This window comes from Microcaecilia unicolor, chromosome 5, assembly GCF_901765095.1.
Source record: "Microcaecilia unicolor chromosome 5, aMicUni1.1, whole genome shotgun sequence".
Classification (NCBI taxonomy): Eukaryota; Metazoa; Chordata; class Amphibia; order Gymnophiona; family Siphonopidae; genus Microcaecilia; species Microcaecilia unicolor.
The window spans coordinates 48,361,464-48,374,723 of record NC_044035.1 but is presented as its reverse complement, the minus strand read 5'-3'; positions in this window follow the sequence as shown (position 1 = coordinate 48,374,723).

Sequence of the window (13,260 nt, the reverse complement as noted above, 5' to 3'; positions counted from 1 at the left end):
ATTGCTGCACCTGTGGCTCTGGTGTTGATGGGCTTTATTAGTCACCTGAAGACTAGAGCCTTTGCCTTTGTATCTAACCTCTACTCACCTCATCTAATCTCATGCAAAGGTCCTGGAGTATAGAGTGCTGTACCCGGTGTCAGTGTTTGCTCTGTGTGAGTGTTCTATGTTTGTTTGACTAGCTAGCTTAGGCACCGTGTAGCCTATAGCCTGTGTATAGCTTTGCTAGTGTTCTATGTTTGTTTGACTAGCTAGCTTAGGCACCGTGTAGCTTATAGCCTGTGTATAGCTTTGCTAGTGTTTTATGTTTGTTTGACTAGATAGCTTAGGCACCGTCTGGCTTGTTGCCTGTGCCTAGCTCTTCTAGTTCTCTGTGTTTGTTTCCAAGGTAGGACTAGTTAGCTAAGGCACCGTCTGGCTTGTTGCCTGTGCATAGCTCTACTAGTTCTCTATGTTTGTTTCCAAGGTAGGACTAGTTAGCTTAGGCACCGTCTGGCTGGTTGCCTGTGCTTAGCTCCACTAGTTCTCTATGTTTGTTTCCAAGGTTTGACTAGTTAGCTTAGGCACCGTCTGGCTTGTTGCCTGTGCATAGCTCTGCTAGTTCCCCGTGATTGTTCCCCATGCCAGCTAGCTGTCCGGTTAGCTATTTCCAAGACTATGTTTGTTCCTCGTGTCAGCTAGCCGTCCTGCTAAGCTATTTCCAAGACCATGTTTGTTCCTCGTGTCAGCTAGCCGTCCTGCTAGCCCTTTCCAAGTCTGTGTTTGTTTCTAGTGTTAGACTAGCCGCCTTGCTAGCCACTATTCCAAGATTGTGTTTGTTCCTAGAGTGAGCCTAGCCGCCCTTGCTAGCCACGATTCCAAGACTGTGTTTGTTCTTAGTGTAGACTAGCCAGCTTAGGCCCCGCTGGCTTGTAGCCTGTGTCAAGCCTTGCTAGTCTTCTGCGTTTGGGTCCAGGGCATGACTTGTTAGCTGGGGCACAGCTTAGCTGTTAGCTGGTGTATAGCCTTCCAAGTCTCCTGAGTTTGCTCTGTGTATGTTCCTGTGTATGACTGGGTTGCCCGGGTACAGGGTCCCTATGAGCCTGGGTCCAGCTTACTAGTCATTGTGTTGATTCCTGCTGACTGCCAGAACCCGGATAGTTCCTGCTTGGCTGCCTTGCCTTCGCCTGGGTGCCCGGGGGCACCCCTGGATCTTCATTCCTGCTGCTCCTGTAAGTCCTACCGGCTGCCAGAACCTGAAGGCCCAACCCGAGGGGGTAGGCAGTCAAGTGTAGGTGAAGACTAGGTCCAGGGGGTTCCAGTTCTGTGAGTTCCGCTCCAGTGTGTGTTCCAGCCCAGCGGGTTTCACTCTTGTATGTTCCAGTCCAGTGGGGCCACTCCAGCGTGTCCAGGCCAGTGGGCCCCACTCCAGTGCGCACCCGTCCGGTGCGTTCCAGTTCCGAGGGTTCCGGTGTACAACTCCAGTCCGGAGTTCCGGTCCAGTCTTTTCTCTTTTCTACCTGGAAGGTGATTTTGCCTTAAGGACTCACAAACCCCGCGCTCCCGGGGAAGAAGCCTGAAGGTATGCCAAGGTCCTCGAGAGCGCGGCGAGCGCGTGAGGCGCGACAGAATACAAAGGCCATGAGTTCGGCGAGATCATCAGTCCAGGTGGGCTTCATGCCCATAAGTTCATGCCCCACGGACAACCCGGGGGGAACTTCTGAAAATTTTTTTGATTCCCAAGACAGTCCAGTTTCTACTTTGGATCCCGATTTAAGCCTGGAGGAATACCGAGAGGAACTTCTGTCGAATCCAGCCTTTACGGATACGCCTGAAGCAGCAGCGGAGAAAAGGCGTATCTACCGGAGTCTGGGCCACTATCACCCAGTTTTTGGCCACTATGACCCAGTTTCGGACATGAATTCTGCCATCACGCTCCGTGAGTACCGCCTCAGACTTCGGGAAGACCCTGCTCTGCGGAATACTCCGGAGTCGGAGATCGAGAGAAGCCGCCGGGAATGTTCTCCGCCCGGGTCTTTTCAACCACCGAGGCCGAGTAGCCGGTGGTACCCTGGTAGAGTAACTCCGGATTCTTACGATGACCTTGACAACCCAGTTTCTAGTTTGGATATGATGATGACTCTCCAGGAATACCGGGTAAAACTGTTGTCTGATCCAGCCCTGGAAGATACTCCTGAGGCAGCCCTGGAGAGAGAGCGTGTTTCAGAGCGACGGTCTGTTGAAGACCCAGTTTCGGCTATGGATCCCTCCACCAGGCTCTTCTTTTACCGCTCCCAACTTTGCGGGAGGCCAGCTCTGCGGTATACTCCTGAGGCTAGGGCCGAAAGAAGGCGCCGTGGGATGCCTCCGCCCGAGGCTCTGCAGCAGCCTCACAGGTCAGGCCAAGTGAGGCATCGGACTAAGTCTCTGACTCCAGTTCCAGTAGTGACGCCACCTCGGAGCCTGAGTCCAGTTCAGGGGATGCTTCATACTGAACCTCCCATTCCAGTCCAAGTAACGAGGAAGTTTAAGGCTCCGAGGCCAGTCCAAGGAAGGTATTCGATGGAGCCTCAGGTTCCTGTGCAAGTGGCGCTCCAGGTCGAGCCTCCAGTCCTCCTTCAGATGGCACGCCCTTTGAAGTCTCCGAGTCCAGTCCAAGGAAGGTTTTCGATGGAGCCTCAGGTTCCTGTGCAAGTGGCGCTTCGGGTCGAGCCTCCAGTCCTCCTTCAAAGGGCACGCCCGTTGAAGTTTCCGAGTCCAGTCCGAGGGAGGCTGTCGATGGAGCCGCAGATTCCTGTGCAAGTGGCGCTTCGGGTCGAGCCTCCAGTCCTCCTTCAAATGGCACGCCCTTTGAAGTCTCCGAGTCCAGTCCGAGGGAAGCCTTCGAGGGAGCCTCAGATTCCTGTGCAAGTGGCGCTTCGGGTCAAGTCTCCGGTTCTTGTTCAAGTGACCCGTCCAGTCAAGCCACTGAGTCCAGTTCGAGGGGGGCTTCTAACCAAGTCTTTGGTGCCAGTCCTCAGGGTGGTACAGGTGGCACCTCCGCTTCCAGTTTGGAGGGTACCTCCAAGCAAGCTCCGGAGCCCAGTTCGAGGGGCGCTCCAGATCGAGTCGCCGATCCCTGCCCTAAGGGTGTGTTCGGCCAAGCCTCAGTTAAAGTTCCGTCCCTGCCAGGAGGCAGAGGGCGTCTCGAGTTGCAAGTCCAGTCAAGATGCTGAGCCTGGACCGAGTTGCAAGTCCAGTCAAGATGCTGAGCCTGGATCGAGTTGCAAGTCCAGTCAAGATGCTGAGCCTGGATCGAGTTGCAAGTCCAGTCAAGATGCTGAGCCTGGATCGAGTTGCAAGTCCAGTCAAGATGCTGAGTCTGGATCGAGTTGCAAGTCCAGTCAAGATGCTGAGCCTGGACCGAGTTGCAAGTCCAGTCAAGATGCTGAACCTGGATCGAGTTGCAAGTCCAGTCAAGATGCTGAACCTGGATCGAGTTGCAAGTCCAGTCAAGATGCTGAGTCTGGACCGAGTTGCAAGTCCAGTCAAGATGCTGAATCTGCACCGAGTGCAGAGGTCAGCCACGATATTGAGTCTGCTATTGAGGAAGAGATGATGTTCCCAGAGGACTGTGATAGACCTTGTGTTGATTCAGCCTGGGAGAAGATCTCCGAAGCTATAGCTGAGAGAGGGGGTGTTCAACGGCTTGGAGCCCGGAGAAACCCCTTTTCTGCATTTCAGCCGGCTAGCATGCTCTGGGGATACCAGGGCCGGCTCCTCTTGAACCCTGCTCGGCAGAGGCCGCCCGAAGCTAAGGTTAGAGAGACGTCCCAGTCCGGCCAGAGAGGGGCGTCCAGCCCTGCAGCTGAATCTCTTCCAAGTTCCAGTTCTAACCAAGATGCTAAGCCTGTTCCGAGTTCTAGTTCCAGCCAGGAGGCTGAGTCCGTGTCTAGTTCCAAGTCCGACCAAGATGTTGAGGTCGTCCTAAGGTCCAGTGTCCGTCAGGAGGCTGACTTTCTGTTGAGTTCTCGTTCCAGTCAGGCTCCTGAATTCAGTTCCAGTCAAGGGGTTGAGGCCAACCCAGGTGCTAGGTTCAGATTCATTTCTGTTCAGACTTCTAGCTCCTGCCAAGATGGGAATGCCACCTTGAGCCTCAGCCCAGCTTCTGATGTCAGCTGGGGTAGTGACTCCAGTCCTGTTCCTGTCATTTCATGGATTTGCCAAGAGGGTCAGGACATTGTGGGTTCCCTCAGGGGAGGGTTACTTTTGAATTGTGTTCCTTTTGATGTATCCATATTCCTGAGGTTGCCCCATGGTGACTCGAAGGAGCTTCCTGGTCTCAAGTTCTATTTTTGTTTGCCAGTTTTGATCTTCCTTGTGACTTCCAGCCCAGTGATCTATGTCTGGCTTTTGAGACCTATCAGGAAGTTTCATCATAGTTACCCCTGGATACCCGACCACCTCCGGGAGACCGAGAGGGGGGTCTTGAGGAAGGGATACTGTCCCGTTGGTGGCCGTGCCACCCTTCAGACTTACCCTGTTTCTGGGAGTCAGTGTCTGTGCTGGCTCCTGCTTGTCTCTGTGTCTGTGTCTGTCTTAGGTTCTCTCTGGCTCTGTGTGCTGATTGCCCTACTGAACCTCACCTGTGTGGGCTTTGCCTCTTCCAAGATGGCTGCCGCCTCTTCGTCTCTGCCAGTATCCAAGATGGCTCCCGCTGTTACTTTCTATGGGATGCCTGCTCTGAGTGTCAAGCCTCTGTTTGGTTGCAAGGTGATTGCTGCACCTGTGGCTCTGGTGTTGATGGGCTTTATTAGTCACCTGAAGACTAGAGCCTTTGCCTTTGTATCTAACCTCTACTCACCTCATCTAATCTCATGCAAAGGTCCTGGAGTATAGAGTGCTGTACCCGGTGTCAGTGTTTGCTCTGTGTGAGTGTTCTATGTTTGTTTGACTAGCTAGCTTAGGCACCGTGTAGCCTATAGCCTGTGTATAGCTTTGCTAGTGTTCTATGTTTGTTTGACTAGCTAGCTTAGGCACCGTGTAGCTTATAGCCTGTGTATAGCTTTGCTAGTGTTTTATGTTTGTTTGACTAGATAGCTTAGGCACCGTCTGGCTTGTTGCCTGTGCCTAGCTCTTCTAGTTCTCTGTGTTTGTTTCCAAGGTAGGACTAGTTAGCTTAGGCACCGTCTGGCTGGTTGCCTGTGCTTAGCTCCACTAGTTCTCTATGTTTGTTTCCAAGGTTTGACTAGTTAGCTTAGGCACCGTCTGGCTTGTTGCCTGTGCATAGCTCTGCTAGTTCCCCGTGATTGTTCCCCATGCCAGCTAGCTGTCCGGTTAGCTATTTCCAAGACTATGTTTGTTCCTCGTGTCAGCTAGCCGTCCTGCTAAGCTATTTCCAAGACCATGTTTGTTCCTCGTGTCAGCTAGCCGTCCTGCTAGCCCTTTCCAAGTCTGTGTTTGTTTCTAGTGTTAGACTAGCCGCCTTGCTAGCCACTATTCCAAGATTGTGTTTGTTCCTAGAGTGAGCCTAGCCGCCCTTGCTAGCCACGATTCCAAGACTGTGTTTGTTCTTAGTGTAGACTAGCCAGCTTAGGCCCCGCTGGCTTGTAGCCTGTGTCAAGCCTTGCTAGTCTTCTGCGTTTGGGTCCAGGGCATGACTTGTTAGCTGGGGCACAGCTTAGCTGTTAGCTGGTGTATAGCCTTCCAAGTCTCCTGAGTTTGCTCTGTGTATGTTCCTGTGTATGACTGGGTTGCCCGGGTACAGGGTCCCTATGAGCCTGGGTCCAGCTTACTAGTCATTGTGTTGATTCCTGCTGACTGCCAGAACCCGGATAGTTCCTGCTTGGCTGCCTTGCCTTCGCCTGGGTGCCCGGGGGCACCCCTGGATCTTCATTCCTGCTGCTCCTGTAAGTCCTACCGGCTGCCAGAACCTGAAGGCCCAACCCGAGGGGGTAGGCAGTCAAGTGTAGGTGAAGACTAGGTCCAGGGGGTTCCAGTTCTGTGTGTTCCGCTCCAGTGTGTGTTCCAGCCCAGCGGGTTTCACTCTTGTATGTTCCAGTCCAGTGGGGCCACTCCAGCGTGTCCAGGCCAGTGGGCCCCACTCCAGTGCGCACCCGTCCGGTGCGTTCCAGTTCCGAGGGTTCCGGTGTACAACTCCAGTCCGGAGTTCCGGTCCAGTCTTTTCTCTTTTCTACCTGGAAGGTGATTTTGCCTTAAGGACTCACAAACCCCGCGCTCCCGGGGAAGAAGCCTGAAGGTATGCCAAGGTCCTCGAGAGCGCGGCGAGCGCGTGAGGCGCGACAGCTTGCACAATAAAATTTTCATTAAAAATTTTCTATGCAACACTCTATACCCAGCTGTTATGCCCCTTATTGACTCTTATTGAGTGCCAGGCTTCAAATTGAATTGTCAAAAAACTGTGGCTATTCCTGTTAACACTACCTCACAGACTTTGACACCTTTAAATCTTCCATTTTGCTGGGGAGGGGAGTCTATTAGATATATGGATACACAGCTTTCTACTTAGCTCCAACATTTATATTTAATTAGAATTACATCGTTATTGGCCTATACAAGAACATTATTAACCAACTGGTCTAATCTGCCTCTCTCTTTCTGTGATGGACAGATTTTTTGAATGGTGATACTATCTAAATGACTCTGAGAAACCCTTTTACAAAGTGTCGGTAAGCCCAATGTGGGCTTACCGCACTCTGTCCCGGAACTACTGCTGGCCCGCGGCTGGTGGCGGTAGTTCTGGCTGTAGCAGACGCCATTTCCGGCACTCTGGAGAAAAATTGTTTTTTATAGCGCAGCACTAACCCAGTAGTAATTGGGCATCACACCCTCAATGGGTGGTGGTAAGTGCTCCCCACCACATGGCCACACAATAAGAGTTATTTTTCCACATGCCCATTTATTTTAGGGGCTTTTTACCTGCTGCAGTAAAAAGGGCCCTGGTGCGTGGGAAAATATCCCCTGCCACTAGCGCAGGGCCCTTTTCCCCACAGCTTAGTAAAAGGACCCCTATGTTTTTCAGATTACTCCCCTTTTTTTTACTTAGACGATATAAACTTGCACTTCAATGTTTGGTACAGGGTTTTTTTTATGGAAAGAAGGTAGAGCTTGATTCAGTATTGTCAACTGGCTTATGCTGCCTGGCAAGGTGGTTTGGGGTTCCTTGATTTGGATTTATATTACCGGTTCATCTAATCATTAATAACAATGACTCAGATATTATCTCCTACCAACCTTCTTACTCTCCATGCTGTTCCTCAACTTCTCCTTTATTGCTCCACCTCCTTACCTATCCCTATCCTTTCACTCATACCTCTTTTATCCCATTTACTCCTTGTTTATTTGTCCTATCACATACCTCCTTTGTTGATTTTGATACTATAGATTGTACTCTCTTGTTACTATGTAAGCCGCATTGAGCCTGCAATGAGCGGGAAAGCGCGGGGTACAAATGTAATAAATAAATAAATAAATAAATATTGTAGAGCTTGCCATTTATGCCAGATTACTGACTGGTTGAAGCTGGCAGATTGTTACACTCCTGCTTTTATGAATGAGCCCCAGCTGAATATGTCACAACCATTGGCTCTGGGTTATGTTATACATGCTGCTCCTGGTTGGTTACTTAGGCGAGTTTGGGTGTGGCTCTGTAAAAAAAATCAAAACATTATGTCCTGGTTGTCTTCGCAGGGAAACATAGACTTCCCAGCGGGTTTGACTAATAAATCTTTTCAGGTTTGGGCAACCAAAGCTATAATACTGCTAAAGCACTGTATTATTGCTGAGGGGAAGCCACTTTCTTTTGCTAATTTTAAAGAGAGTCATCATTATGTTCAAGTGGACTGGTATTCCTTTTTACAAATGAGACTTTATATTTCATCATTACCTATAAACATGTCAGTTGGCAATTGTACACATGTTCCTTCAGGAGAGACGACCAAAGAAGCTTTCGTTGTAGCACATTTTCAACAGTGTACATTTTACACCATATCATCTGAGGTTGTTTGAGACCCCTGAGGCAGGCCTTTGGGCCGAAACACGGCCATGTTGGGTCGTTTTTTTATATAATAAAGCATTTTTTGGTATCCTCATTCGTTTTCCTCACTTTTTTGTTTCATATCCCACAATTCAAAAATCATCATTACCTATGACATCTCTTACTGTGGAAATGACAGAACACGTTGAAGAGGTTTATCTCTTTTTCAAGATATTTAAATATATTAAGAATGTAAATATGTTAGCATTTTGCTTTATTTTAATTTTATTTCTTTTTTATACCGTTAATTATACCTTACAAGTAATGGTTAAAACTTAATACTTTAAATACAAGAAATGTAAATTATCAATCTAATATCAATGACTACCTTCGTACATGCTTTACTTATCTCACTCATGCATACCAATCCTCTCAACACAGACTTAAAGATCAACATCCTAAATGTAATCTAATTAAAATACAATTTTGCAGTCCGCAACAAGCCCACTCATTCATTCCAGTACCTATAGGTTATGTAAATTCTAGATCCATTGTGAATAAACTTGAACTCATAATGGGATGGATCAAGGATGAACAATTTGTTCTAGTTATGATTACCGAAACTTGGTTACGTTCAAATAACAATCCTATCATTAAAGATGTTTAGCCACCAGGTTATAAGATCCTCAATCTCTGAAGACCGAGTAAGAGAGGTGGCAGCCTATCAATCATATACAAATCGTTTTTCAACATAGAATTACTTTCTAGTAACACCTTCTCAAACCTTGAAATACTTGCTTGCAATTTTACTGATACTACTTTATCAGAATACCTTTGTATTTGCCTATTTTATTGTCTACCTGAAATTGGCATCTGGCAGAGGATGACCTCTTTGATTTTATTTCAAATATCAGTGTCAACCACCCTAATATCCTTCTGTTAGGAGATATTAACCTGCACTTAGATAACCTAGCAAAACCTAACACAGTATTTCTTATCCTCCTGGAATTTCTTACATCCACACTTCCCGGTCTCTCATTCGAAAAGTCATCTTCTTGATCTTTTTGCTTATAGATTTACCATCTCATTAGCCTTATCCATATCTGATACTTCATGGGAACCAACCCTATGATCAGTTCATTACAAATTAGTATTCACCTTAAATTGGCTAGAATCATTGAAAGATACTCACTCCCAAGTCTACCCTCCCTCTTTTAAGTCTAGAGGAAGGTTTGAAATTGATGACTTCTGGTCGTGCATGCAAGATACTGAACTCATGTCTATGTCTAATTCATTAACATTCATAAAAGATTGGAATGTATTAAGTACATCAATACTAGACTCCGTGGCACCAGTAAAAATTAAATCTAAATAAAAAAGAGCCAATTCATGTGCTTCAATAAAGTCATCCTCTGCATCAAATGAAACTAAGCTGCTTGAAAGAAAATGGCAAAAATCCCAAACTGAAGAAAATAAATGACATTGGAATTCAGCTCTAGGACTCTATAAATATACAATAAAAAGACTAAAATAAACTACTATGGAATCTAATATCAACTGATCCTTTCAATGCCAAACGTATTTTCAGTATAGTCAACACCCTCTTAGATACCTAGGGTATTACTACCTCCAACAAATTTGCGCCATCTGCTACCCAATCAGCTACATATTTTGAGCAGAAAATCATAACAATTAGAGATAGCTTTATAATGTTTAAAGGAGACCCTATAATAATCATGACCGAACTCATGTATAACCTCACTGGTATCAAAACTGATAGATAGTGGTCATCATTCTTTTTTATTTATTTTTGTTACATTTGTACCCTGCGCTTTCCCACTCATGGCAGGCTCAATGTGGCTTACATATTGTATACAAGTACTTATTTGTACCTGGGGCAATGGAGGGTTAAGTGACTAGCCCAGAGTCACAAGGAGTTGCCTATGCCTGAAGTGGGAATTGAACTCAGGACCAAAGTCCACCACCCTAACCACTAGGCCACTCCTCCACTCTTTCCATTCTCTCTCCTTTCATTCTCTGTGGTGAAATATTTTCTATTGAAATACTCATCTTCTAACTGTGTACTGGATTCCTGCTTTAGTTTTCTATTAAAAGCTGCTCCTGACCTGTTATTAGAATCCCTAAGATCACATATCTCTCTTTTGCTATCCTTAGGTCATTTCCCTACTGAAAAATGGTCCATAATGTTAACCCCATCCCTAAAAATCCCCTGGCAAAAATGAACGATGTAACAAATTACAGGCCAGTGGCCTCTATCCTTTTACTAATAAAGGTGATTGAGGGTATAGTCACTCACCAGCTTACGGATTGTCTGTCCTCCTTTTCCCTTCTTCACCATACACAATCTGGCTTGAGACCCAATTTCAGCACGGAAACAGTCCTAGCCACATTCATTTCTAACTTCAGGAAAGAAATTAGCCAGGGCAGGAAAATCATCCTTATGCAATTTGATATATCAAGTGTATTCAATGTGGTAGACTACAATTTGCTACTTGCACTAATGGACAACTTAGGTATAGGAGAGTCTATCCTAAATTGGTTCTAAGGATTTTTCAAATAAAGATCCTAATTAATTTCCTAATTAAATCTCTCTCCAATGGGCTCAAGACTGTGGAGTCCCACAGGGATCCCCCCCTTTCTCCCATCTTATTCAATGTTATGATGTCCCCCTTAGGAAAGGTGCTGGTTGCCTATAGTTCTAGACATTTTATTTATGCGGATGATGTAAACATCTACATCCCTTTCAAAGATTCTATTGAAGAACTGCTATCTATCATGAAATCTGGTCTAGATCTGATAGAGAATTGGACCTCTAGCTTAAACTAAAATTGAAGAGAGAAAAATTTTTTGTCATTATGTAACCCTCACTTGTCATAAACTGTCAAAACTTCACAATTGATAATGTAACTGATCCATTGGATTCCCAACTAAAGATACTTGGCATAATAATAATTGATTCCAATATGTTATTCGACTTCCAGGTCCAAGCAGTCATTACAAAAACCTTTAAAGCAATGCAGAAACTAAAAAGAATCAGGCATCTCTTCCCTATTAATATGTTTAGTGCCTTAGGGCCCCTTTTACCAAGCTGTGGCAAAAGAGGGCCTGCATTGGTGTCAGCATGCATTTTTGACGTATGCTGAGGCCCCTTTTTACTGCAGCGGGTAAAATGGTAAGTCTTTCTTTTCTGCAGGAAATGGCCATGCGGCAAGTAAGCACTTGTTGCACGGCCATTTTGGGGGGGGGGGGGGGGGAGCCGGGTTGCGGTTAGAGCTCCGCGTTAACCCAGTGGTAACTTGCCAGTGCGCGACACTGCCAAATTACTTCCGGGTACACACTGGCATACAAAAATAAATATTTTTTGTAGCGCCGGATATGACAGCGTGCTAAGAGTGGGAAGTACTGCCGGGCTACTGGCGGTACATCCTTTTTAGCAAGTGGTAAGCCTGCGTTTGGCTTATCGCTGCTTTGTAAAAGTGGCCCTTTGTACAAACATTAATATTATCACATTTTGATTATTGCAATGCCATTTATGCTGACTGTAAGGAATCTTCCATGAATAAACTGCAGACAGCTCAAAATGCAGCAGCCAGATTAGTCTACAAGGCTACGAGATTCAGAAGTGCAGCCCCTTTGCTTATAAAGTTACACTGGATCCCAATCAAAGCCAGAATAGCATTCAAACTATGTACATTTGTTTTCAAAACTCTATATGGCTTAACCCCTGATTATATGCAACCTTTAATTGATCTCCCCCTTCGCAACACTCTCTGTGGTTCAAGAGATTATCTAACCCTCCACTATCCCAGTTGCAAAAATGTGATCTACAAGTTAATCTACATGTCAGAATTCCCTTACCTCTGTACCAAATGGTGGAATTCCATCCTGAAATTCATCAGATGGGAACCTAATTATTAAAGCCTCTCTGTTTAAGCAATTTCTCATGGATGATCATAATTAATTTAAATCCTTAATTGTACAATTATTCCAATTTCTCAGTTCTGTTTGTTTCCAAATTACATATTTTAATATTCAGTCCTCATTTACTTTGTTATTACTACTTAATGTATACTATCCCACGTCACCTTTTGTACTGTTAATTACAAAAGGTTATTGAACCTGATCTATTGGGATAATGTGAGATATAAATGACATACATCAAGCATATAAATGGCAAGTGACCGACTCACCTGCAAATGCGCGGTAGAGACTTCCCTCTCTGTCCCGCCCTCGCGTCAAGAGCGATCTGCTGCCTGCAGCGCTTTCACACGGAGGTGAGAGGCGCTGCCAGGTCAGTGCAGGGGGCCCGGCACGGAGGGGGGAGGGAGCGGCGGCGAGGAGGGTAGCTGGAAATCTCGCCCGTTTTAACAGGCTTAATGACTAGTACATACATAAATAAACTAGTTTGTTTTCATATGCTATTACAGCTCAGTAAAGGGAAAGGCTGGTGGTAATGGTACTGATGGTGGTGGTGGGGATAGACAGTGGGCCTATATCTAGTAATGGTATTTCCAGAATCCAAAGTAGGAGAATGTTAGTCATCCTGCTAAGCCCTCAGTTGAAATTCCATCCATTGTTAAAGCAGATTTTATTTTTAGTGTTCCATTTTTGTTACGGTATATCTGCTTGAAAATCTGTGGTGAGTAATTACTGGAGAATGTGATTCACTGAGCTTTCTAATTTCACAAAGTTTGATACTGCAGTTCTGTAGTAGGTCTAATGAGCTTTATACATCTGTTATTTCAAACTAGTATTTTAGATCTGTGAAATTTGGTGGTAAACAAAAAAATACATAAGGAAATTTAGATTGCCATGGAATTCTTCATTGAGAGGATGGTAGATGCCTGGAATATAGATGTCCCAAGTCTCACTCATCAGGAGTAGTGTGTCAGACTTATTTGAAAGCTATCACACTCTGTGAGCCCCTTCTCTCACTCACAAGATAACTTAGTGCCAGTCCACTTATCCTGGTCTCTGCTTTCATGAGAGGCAAACTGAAGAGAAGAAAAGCCATATGGCCCAACCAGTAGCAAGAAATCTGATCACACTTCCTGCTTCACCATTTTTCTGGAATACAATGTCTCTAGCTATACATGCAGAATCATCCCTGAAACAGTGTAAGATTGCTTTGAAAATCTTGCTTTTTACCCTTGCTTTTAGCTCTGCATAGAAGGGTTTTGTCCATCTGTCAGGGTTTGCTCTTTTTCCCCTTGTTCCCCTCCATTTCCTTCCTGTCTTCATGTGTGATGACCCTCTTACCTACCTACCTCCCTTCTAATTCTCCT